Source organism: Solanum pennellii, chromosome 10 (genome assembly GCF_001406875.1).
Source record: "Solanum pennellii chromosome 10, SPENNV200".
Taxonomy (NCBI): Eukaryota; Viridiplantae; Streptophyta; class Magnoliopsida; order Solanales; family Solanaceae; genus Solanum; species Solanum pennellii.
The window spans coordinates 57,361,269-57,372,181 of NC_028646.1; positions in this window are offsets into that span (position 1 = coordinate 57,361,269).

The window sequence follows — 10,913 nt, forward strand, 5'->3', positions numbered from 1 at the left end:
AACTCAGAGAGTCTGATTGATCTGTGGAGCTAATAATAACTGATAATAAAATCACATAAGCTAAATGTGTAGTTCGATGTATACGCCCCATCGAGAAGACCCAATGTACCTTGCCAAAGGTATAAAGGCATGTTGTTGTGATCATTAAACTGACTGCCCACAGAGGGGACTTACAACCTACTTGGGTAGTAGTTCTGGGACATATTGGGTACGCTGAACCCTTGTCCAACTCGGTATTATACTACTCCAAATGAATCCTGTAAATTGACTGATTATGTCTGAGTTTCTATAAATACTGGATAGCTCAAAACTGAACATGCAAACTGAGAATGCAACAATTAATTTGGTAATTATGCATTTAAAGCTGAGGAATGTATATCTAAGATGTCTGAAATATCTGACCTAGCGTGTGTAATTCAAGAACTAATGAAATACATAGCTAGGGTTCTGAAATTCATGCAATAAACTGAATAATAACATGATAATCTGATTTTGAACATATAACTAATAAGTTCATGAAAATCTCTTGAAGTTCTAGAAACTCTAGATCTAATTATGATATGGGAATCAAGAATCATACTGAAAACTAGAGACCCAATGGGTGAAAGGAACCCACTAGTGAAATCCCACATACATGTGATGAAATCCACGAAAAATACTTATGTTTGGGGTTGGAACTGCTGGAACTTGTTGTGTTTTTGAACTAGGGTTCTTAAGCTTTTACTCCTCTCTTGCTTCTAATTTCTAAGTGTTGATTTAATTATTTGACTTAGATATGTTTTAGTTATGTTTCTAGGCTTAAACTGACTAAAATCTGATGATTTAAGGTCAAAATGATGCATCTTAAGGTTTAAACAAAGTAGGAAAGAAGGTTGTTTTCGGACCAAACGACGGCCAGAACTGACGGTCCGTCGTCTGACCGACGCCCCGTCGTTGGGTCCGTCGACTAGGCCTGTTCGTCAAGCCTTTACTAAAATTTTTACTCGGAGGTCTAATTTTAGCAAGATCTTTGGCATGGAAAGATGATTCAATTATCTATCTGTGGGTAGGTCATGGGACACCTAATTCATTTTGTATTAAGAGTTATGACCATTTGAAGTTTACCCAACTGCATTTCCCCTTAATGTCTGCAAATTTTCCACCTACGGACCGTGCTGGTCATTTGTAGATCTTGTCAGAGAGTAGGTGAATGGGGGTATCGATCGACGTCATGGACTAAGGACTGACGTCTGACCTACGGACCGTAGGTCCGTCCTTCTATCAAGACTTAGGCAATTTTTTCCCGGATGAGTTTTAGGAGTCTCTGATCCCATCGACGGTTGTGCAGGATAGACTGTGGGTCATACTACGGTCCATCGATGGTCTCATCTATTGTACCTGCAGATTTTCTGAAAAACTGATTTTTTTGTCTTTTTAAGGTACAGGGTGTTACATGAATAGTCCCTTATAATTACTCAAGTTAGCTACATTTAACTTGCATTTAAGTTGATGTTACGATTGAATAAAATTCATTCAAATTTGCTTCGATTCTCAATCTATTTATAAAGTACCTGATCTCTTTGGAGCAGCAAAGGCGCACAGCGCCAGCTATCACTTGACGGAGGTTGGTCAAGGGCGCACTATAGGCGCAAGGCGAACCGCCATAACCTTATTCCGGACGAATCCGATGAACCTTTTGTTAAATTTTTCCAGCCCTACCTCGTCTAAACTCAAATAATTTCTGCCAAAATCTTTTGGATCCTTAAACCCAAACTAATTACAGCGGATTCCACACGAAAAATCCACCAATAACAACATTCATTCGCAACTCTCATCTCATGAACTTAACAAGAACTTCATTATCAAGAAAAGAAACACAAAAACTCAAAAACTCAACAACATACTCAATTTCATGGATGAAATTCGTAAATATACTCATGATTAGCGTCTGGGATAACAAAACCAACACTATGGAAACTTATATACCTACTAGACATTAAACCCATGGCGAAAATCCGCAACAAAAATCAAGAATCTCAACAAATGCCTTGATCCTTTTCTCTTTACTCCTTTTTTCTCTTTTTTTAACTTTGTGAACTATGAACTACAACCCTAAACTCTTACTATAATTAATTGAATCAAATTAGGTAAGGGATAGACAAAAATACCCCTCATGTTGTTGGGAAACTTTTCTTATTTGGACAACTTTACTTCAAAAAGACATATCTCATTTATATGAGATTGAAAATTTTAAAACTTGGCGAAATTGGAAAGTGGATCCCAAGACCTTTCATATCTTATGGTATCCTAAATCATCATGTGCTAAAAGTTGTGATCTTTTGAAGTTGACCCAAAACTTTAGAAGAATTCTGGAATGACATGAATAAACTCTCTTTAGTTCTTCTTGGAACTCAAGGTGCTACATCTAGTGACCTTAACAGTTATGAAAAATTTAAATTCCTTGATAAAATTTCACTCAGTATGATGACTTGTTTGAGTCTTAACTCAAAAAAAATTCTGGGGTATTACACTTAAACTAGGTTGGACAGTATTGGCTTAAATGTTAGCTTATGTGACATCAAGGGCTTGTTTCACAGATGAATTAGGATAGATACGACCCTTCAGGTAATGTTGTGGCCTTCGAGTAGCCCTGTTAATATGTATAATGGGTTTTATTTAGTGAGATGACTACCTAGATTCATTCAAGATCCTTTCTTGTTTAGTGTTACAGTTGACACAAGGTGAAATCTTTGGAGGGCCTAGCTAATGTTATAACTATTCCGATGTAAGATTTTGAGAAATGTTATGTTTATGTGTAGACATTCTAATGTAAGATTTTAGGGTAGAGTTGGTATATTAAGGATATCTGATTTGAGATTTTAAAAAGTAGCATCATTTTTTATGTAAGGTTTTGGGATATGTTTGTTTATATCCAGGCTTTCCAATGTAAGATTCAAAAAAGGACTAGCAATTTCGATGTAAGATTCTGAAATATTATATTTTTAATCAATTATGTTGCCTGGTAGGAATTTTTAACGTAAATGATCACCTATTACACATGGCCCAATCAGACTAGGCCCTAAATAGGTCCAATCAGATCCAGCCCAAAAGACAGCACTATAAATACAAAAAAATATCCTAAAAACAAATTTAGAAATAATCCCTAGTTCTATTTTGTTGCGGATTTTCTCTCAATCTCTACCACTGTTGTTGCTTGTTATTCAGCTCCATTTGAGGTAAGGACACTCTAGATCTTGCTTCTTCTTTTGTGTTTAATATTGTGTCTCACCACTTCTTTGAGGTTTTTTTTCACTCTTTCATGAATGGTGCACATGCAAGGTGATGCAACGGGAATGATGTTCCCGAGAATTAAAATATTTAAGTAATTGACACAAATCTATAGTATTAAATGGTAAAAGAAAGAAAATTTCAATCATAATTTTGTGGAACAAAAGATGCCTAGAGCATATAAATCATGCATAAGGATACACTAAAGTTATCAATGGAAGGAGTTAGAAGAAGTTGTTGTTGTAGGGCTAAATTTATATATGAACTCGGGAGCGGATATGGATGACTAGTCCACCGACAGCAAAGGCAGCAAACAATGTTTGTCACCTATTGCTTTTTTTTGTTAGATTTGAAGATCCAAACTCGATCCCTGATGATTATTGGCATTGATTAGAGTCAAGTGAGGCTAATATTATTGTTGTAAACTATAATGACTCTCTAGGTTATTTCTAAATTTATTTCTTCCTTTCGTCGTTTAGAGTGTACCTATAGCGACCTCAAGTCATTCATGAGTTGTTGGTGCTGATATCTTGGTCACATGGTCATTCATTTGGGTTTTATGTGAACTTTTGTGTTTTTGAGCTTTTGAACCTTGAATGATTGATTTTGATTAAAAGTGCAGGAAAATGGTCTAAGAATGCAATTCTGGCAGTTCCTTCCACTCCGAAAGGGTCATATTAGGCTAGTGTCATGGTCATCTCGGATCTTGAGATTTTCGATGTGTGCTTGTGTCGTCAGGTATTTTAGCTTTTAAGTTTAGGGCCTAAGTATGACCTTGGTCAAACATACTAGGTAAACGTGTTTAGATGAGAATGTTTTCATCCCAGTTTACTTTATAATCATAATTCTAGGTTTAACCTAGAAACAAATTTATATAAACCTTATATCATTAAAAGAATACAATATAATGCATTATAAAACTATATTTATGTAGAAACCATCTAAACAAGTGAATTAAAAATTAATCATAAATGAAAAAAAAACACTGGGAAGCGCTTTCTCTGATCTTACATGATGTAAATTTAGATTAATCGAATAAAACTTTTGTTTTTTCTTTCTCAGAATCTTTCTTGTCAAGCATAGTTGGAAAATTGTTTTATGATAGCACCAAGAAAGCTTATCATTCTAAGCTCTCTTATTGCTATCATGAAACACTAATTCCTACTATGTTTATCAAGAAAAAACTCTGAGAAAGAAAAACAACAAATTTTATCGAATAATCTAAAGTCACACCATGTAAGATTAGAGAAGTGCTTCCTAGTGTTTGTTTTCATTTCCAAGCATTCTCAATACAGTTGTTTGGATAGTTTCTACACAAACATAGTTTCATAATTGCAATAACCCTCCAGAAATTTCCTTTATTTCCCAATCTTTACAGTGTTTAGAGCTTTCCAATAGTGACCCTAAGTCATTTATGACTTGCTGGACTGATAGTTCGGTCACCGCGTCATTCTTTTAAAATTTGTGTGAGTTTCCATACTTTGGAGACTTTGAAACTTTAATAATTGAATTCGATCAAAAGTACAAGTGGATGGCGTTAAAATAGAATTCTGTGAGTTCTATTAGATTTGAAAAGTTGAGTTTGGTCTACAAGGACATTTGGTTTGTGTCCAGAGGCTCCTAGTGTGAGTTTGTGCATTTAGATGAGATGTTGGAAAGTTTAAAATAGAGTTGACTTCAGTCAACATTTGGAGGTATTAGTTACAGTATGAAAATTTTGTCAGCGTCATTAGCTCAAGAATGTCAAATTTTGCCTAGTAGGACCTTTGGTTTGGATATCGAGGTCTTCATATTGATTTTGAGCATTCAATTGCTTTCTTTATTATAGCTACGGTGTTGACTTAAGTCAACATATAAGTAGATGGACTCTAATTGTTTTCTCATTGATTTCATGGAGTTCAGAATGTCGTTTACAATTAGATTTCATATATGGTCTGTGTTCATGGAACTCCAGATGATTCCAAAGCATAAAAATTAAAGTTTAACCTATGCTGGTGCTAGTGAAACTAGGATAGGTGATTACAGATAGAGAAATCATGATCATAATATTAACCTTATAAAATTACCGATTTATAAGGATAATATTATGATCCAAATCTCACGACCTCTAATCACCTACCCTGGTTAACAATATAACTATATCCTTGAGTGGGGATAGATTGAACCAAGTAGTGAGCATTAAATATCTCTTCTTGTTTCATTACCAAACACGATGCTTAGATGTATCTCTATCCTAAATACGAACCAATTCAAGTGATATACAAGAAAAGATCATGCTTCTTGTATTCCACCTTCTACATCTCTATTTCTCTCTCGAATTTCAAAGAGGGAAATGTATTTATTTATTGGAGGTCAAGCATCAAAATACTAATTAAAAACACAAACATCATTTATATGATAACCAACTTCATCTAAATGAAATCAGTATTAAACAATCATTCGTAGCTATAACACCTTAGACTTCGACGACGAATGTTCCCATTCCCTTCTGCAAATTACCATTCCCCATCCCCCACACGCACACGCACAACACCAATTTTCTATGAAGGGCTAAATGGTTCGTGAAGGACTGCTTATAGGGGTTCCGTCAACTTCTTTAAGACAGGGCTATTTTAGTGTTTACATATATCACATGTGTCTAGCACCTAAACTATCTCATCTGACCTCATTTCTAAGCCCTATATAACTATTTGATCCCAAAAGTATCCATTATAAAATCATTCTCCTACATCCCAAATTCCTTCCAAGTTCTTTCGCAAATTTCTCTTATTAATATTCGTACCAAACAAGCCCTTAATTGAATAGACATATATCACCTCTTGTAATCTAGACCGATTTAAAGACCTAACTGAATGAAACATGTTGGCTTATTGACGAGTATCAATAGATGAAAAATTAAAATAATACTCTTTAGAGACAATATAAACCAGCTTATCATTGAAAAGATATACACATTATTGTAACTCAATTATTACAATCTTTCTTGCAAACTTCCATATTTCTGAATCGTAAATTATATAACACCCTTCAAAAAGTTGAGTTACATTTGACTATATGTTAGATCAGAAGAATGATTAGTTGTTGTGGATTAGATAATAACTAGTCATTATGTTTAATTTAACATAATTATAAAATTACAATATTTTCTATATTTCCATTATAATAATGCTCTTAATCTAATATTTCCTCGGTACTAATTTATGTGACACTTTTAATTTTGAAAAGACACAAATTTAAAAATAAATAAAAAATGAAGACTTTTATGAAATTTGTGGTGTAAAACATTTTTTAAGCATTATGTGGCTATAAGTCGTTTCTTAAAATAGAAGTGATATATTTTCTTAGAAATGGACTAAAAAAATAATGTGCCACAGAATTTGAGACACAAAAAGTCTCGGATGCATCCATGTGTAGAGGCTTTGAACAACCGTTATCATTTTGGAATGGCAATCCTCATATCAAGGCCAAGGTCCATTCGATTGTAGGCAATGGGAGCATACAATCCATAGATCATCAGAGCTCAACAGCTGCATGCAAAAAACACACTACTTCATTAACATTTATCTTTCATTCTGCGTGAGTCACAAGTAATTTATCTTTCATCTACATTGTTCAGACTCTTCAAAAATGTTGTCTGATTTTAGCGTCAGATCCTCCTAAAGTAGTACATTTTTGGAAGATCTGACATCGATATAGAAACAATTTTGGAGTGTCTGAGTACATAGATAATTGATGTTCTCTCCGCGTTAATATGAATGTGCATGTTCACACTAGATCAGTATATTTCTTTGGACTTTGGTGTTGTTATTTAAGAACAACTTTCACATATAGCAAACACAAAATTTATATTTGTATGTTATAGCAAATTATGCATAATTGCGCTCCACATCATACGTAAATATGTATATTTTTCTATACATATACAAAAAAAACAGTTGTAATATTCGATATACATATACAAAGAGACAAATTGTATAATTCGCTATACATATACAAAAGAAAGCATTTGTATACAAATCAATTGTATAATTTGTGTATGTATAAAATGAGAAAGAGAGAAAGACAAAAGAAAATTGTGTAGGGAAATATTTGTATTATATAATTACAAGTGTATACGACGAAGATATCTGCATTTTAATGTGTAAATACAATTTTCTCTTGCTTTATATAATCAAAAACGCAATTTATACATTTCATTTCTGTTTGTATAAGCGATGAAGGCGAGAGTGGCAAGCGAGATCTGCGAAAGGGGAGAGAGGGAACAAAAATATATGTATATATACAATTTTTTTCTCGCTTTATACAAACAAAAACACATTTTATACATTTGTGTTTGTATAAAAGCGAGAGGGAGGGAGCGAGAGAGGCCATTAACAAACTGTTTGTTACAGGGCACAATTAAATCAAAGTGTGTTTATAGCATTTAATTTGATTTTATATACAATTTTCCAACCTTTCACATATATCAAACACAAAATACATATTTATATGTCATAACAAAGTTTGCAGAATTGCGCTTCATAGCAAACATAAATATGTATAATTTGCTACATATAAAAAAAATTGTATACAAATCAATTGTATAATTTGTGTATGTATAAAACGAAAAAGAGAGAGACAAAAGAAAATTGGGCAAGAAAACTGGTATTGTATAATTATAAGTGTATAGGACGATGATATATGTATTTGCAAGTGTATATACTTTTCTCTCGCTTTATACCAACAGAAACGCAATTTATGCATTTCGTTTCTGTTTGTATAAGCGATGGAGGCAAGGGTGGTGAGTGAGATCTGGGAGAGTGGTGAGCGAGATCTGGGAGAGGGCAACGAATAATATATGTATATATATAATTTTATATTTCTTTATACAAACAAAAACGCATGTTATAAAAAATAAGAAAGAGTATGGCTTGAAAGAGAGGATAAAATTGTTGAAAAGATAATCAGTTAATGTGAAAAACATTTTACACTAGGTGAAGAAGAGTTTAATTTTTCTTTATTTATACAAAATTTGATAAACTAGGGAATAATGAGATGTTTTTAGTGATACCAACAATGGAGGTGGTGAAAAAATATATATTTTCCAATCGGAGGGATCAGGTGCAAATGGACCTGATAACTTAAACATCAATTTCTTTCAATTATGTTGGAACATTCTTGGTTATGGTGTTTATAGGGTAGTAAGGCCCTTTGTAATAGTGATACCTGCCAAGTCGATCACACATTCAAATCAAGTACTACTACATAAAAAGGAGTTGGTCAAGTCATTTTCAGATCTAAGGCCTATAAGCCTCAATAATTTGATTAATAAGACCATCTCGAGAGTGGTACATGGAAGAATAGATGACATTCTAACTAAGTTCAATATCTCCTAGTCAAGATGGATTTGTAAAAGGAACATGCATAATTCAGAATGTGTTGATATCAGAAAAAGAGATAAGCTTCTAATGTTGTTATCAAAATAAATATGACCAAGACTTATAGTAGGGTATCCTGGCTATATTTATCTAAAGTTCTAAAAAAGATGGGGTTCAGTGAGACTTTTACCGTCATGGTATGAAGATTAATAGAAAATTGTTGAAAATGTGAAAAAGAATCTCATGATATGAGAGAGCTTGGAAGAGAAAGATAGAGCATGGTAGATGTCATCTACTAAACGAAAATTTTAGGGAAACTCAGAGACTAAAAAGCATAAAAGATGTTTTTGGAAGAAATTTTGGGTAAAAGTTCTTCCTGGTTCTTCCTGTGAAAACTTCCTTTTTTATTTGGAGATTGTTGATTTCAAAGCTACCAATAGATGACATTATGGCATCATGGGGAGTCCCTAAGTCTCTAGGCGTAGATATTGTCGACAATTTCAAGAAGAGATTGTCATACAATTTTTTAATTGATGAAGTTGCACAAAGTATGTGGAGAAACTTTACTATGGTTGTAGGGTTGTTAGGACATTTTATAGAATGGTGGAAGGATGAATGTGGGGAAAAACTTATGTCATTCTATAAAGCTACTCCTAAATTATTTTGTGGCATTTATGGATAAGAGGAAATGTGGTTACTAATGGAGATTTATGACAAATAATCACTATCAATAATTACTATTATTAGTTAACATTATATACTACTAACAACCATCATCATTCACCACGTATTATTTCACTACTAATTATCAATCGTTACCATCAACAGTTACGAATAATCTCTATTATGTTCACTCTATCATAAGATACTACCGAATATATTTATATAATTTCAAGGATAGAAAAATAAAATATGATGATTTTTTCCCCTAAAATTACAATAATAAATAACACAAAATAGTGGACTAATTCTTGTTTTTCATTTCTTAATGACTGCTGTTTTTTATTTGGTGAACAAGGTTAGGGAAAGGCGAAAAGTAAATAGGGATGAGGAGGAGTTTGGGGGAGGAGTTTGGAAAGATTTTTTCTTTATTTATGAAAGAAAAGTCTTTTCTTATATTTATTCTTATAACTTATAATATTTATTATGTGAATATTTGAGATTGGTAAGTAAGACTTGTTATTTTTTTAATAACTGGCTTGATAAAAAAAAGGAGGTAATAATATTACTTTCCATTTATTCAAGGGATAATAAGACAAGTGTATTTTTATGAAATACGTACTGACGAGAAAATTACGTAGATAAACAAACTTATATTACTTAATTACGTACCATAGTTAATGTTTTTTTATATTATCCTAACCATTTATTCTCGGTAATTACGTTTTTCAATTCTACTTAAATATATAACCATGTATTTCCTTGTATAAAATGAGTCCATTCTCTCTCTCTCTCTCTCTCTCTCTCTCTCTCTCTCTCTTCAATCACTTTTCCTTATTTTCTCCTTTATTCTCTCAATCAACATTGATTTTAAATTTTAAAATTTCATTCATTCCCTCCCAATCGTGATTCCCGAATTATAGGTAATTATTTTACAATTAACTTCTCATTACATTTTTTTTTTTGCAATTTCATCATTTTTCAATTTGTATTTATAAATCACTGAGATTTCTTTCGATTTTTCAGATTTGTATATCTAACGATGAAGATAGTGAAACAGTTGAAGTAATTTGTATAAAATAATTTTGTTTAAACTTTTAATGTTTAGATCTACAATTTATTGAATTTTTTCATACAAATCTATATTTGTATATACGAATCCAATTGTCTATTTGTGATGTAAAAGGAAATCCCGTTTTAGTTTTTTTCAAATAAATTACATTTTACTATATTTCTTTGAATTTGGGTTTGGTTTGGGTCAAATCTGTACCCTTAGTTATATAATAATTGTATATTTGTTATTCAAATTGTACAATATTATTTGTAGGAAAAATAACTTAAATACACAACTATAATTTTTATATTCTCTAATTTTCCCTACTTTTTTTAAATATTACATAATTCCTTTTTTTTTTAATTTTAGTGTAAGTTTTTAGATACATTACACACTCTCTCCTATAATACACATTTACCAATTTTAATGCCTATTTTTTCTCCATTAAAACACTCAACCTCTTAAATCAGTTTTTGAATTTTAAATTTTATCCATTTAAACACTCAACCTTTTAATCAGCTTTTTGATTTTGAATTATTAAATTTAATTAAATTTAAATAAAAGAACAAATTTTG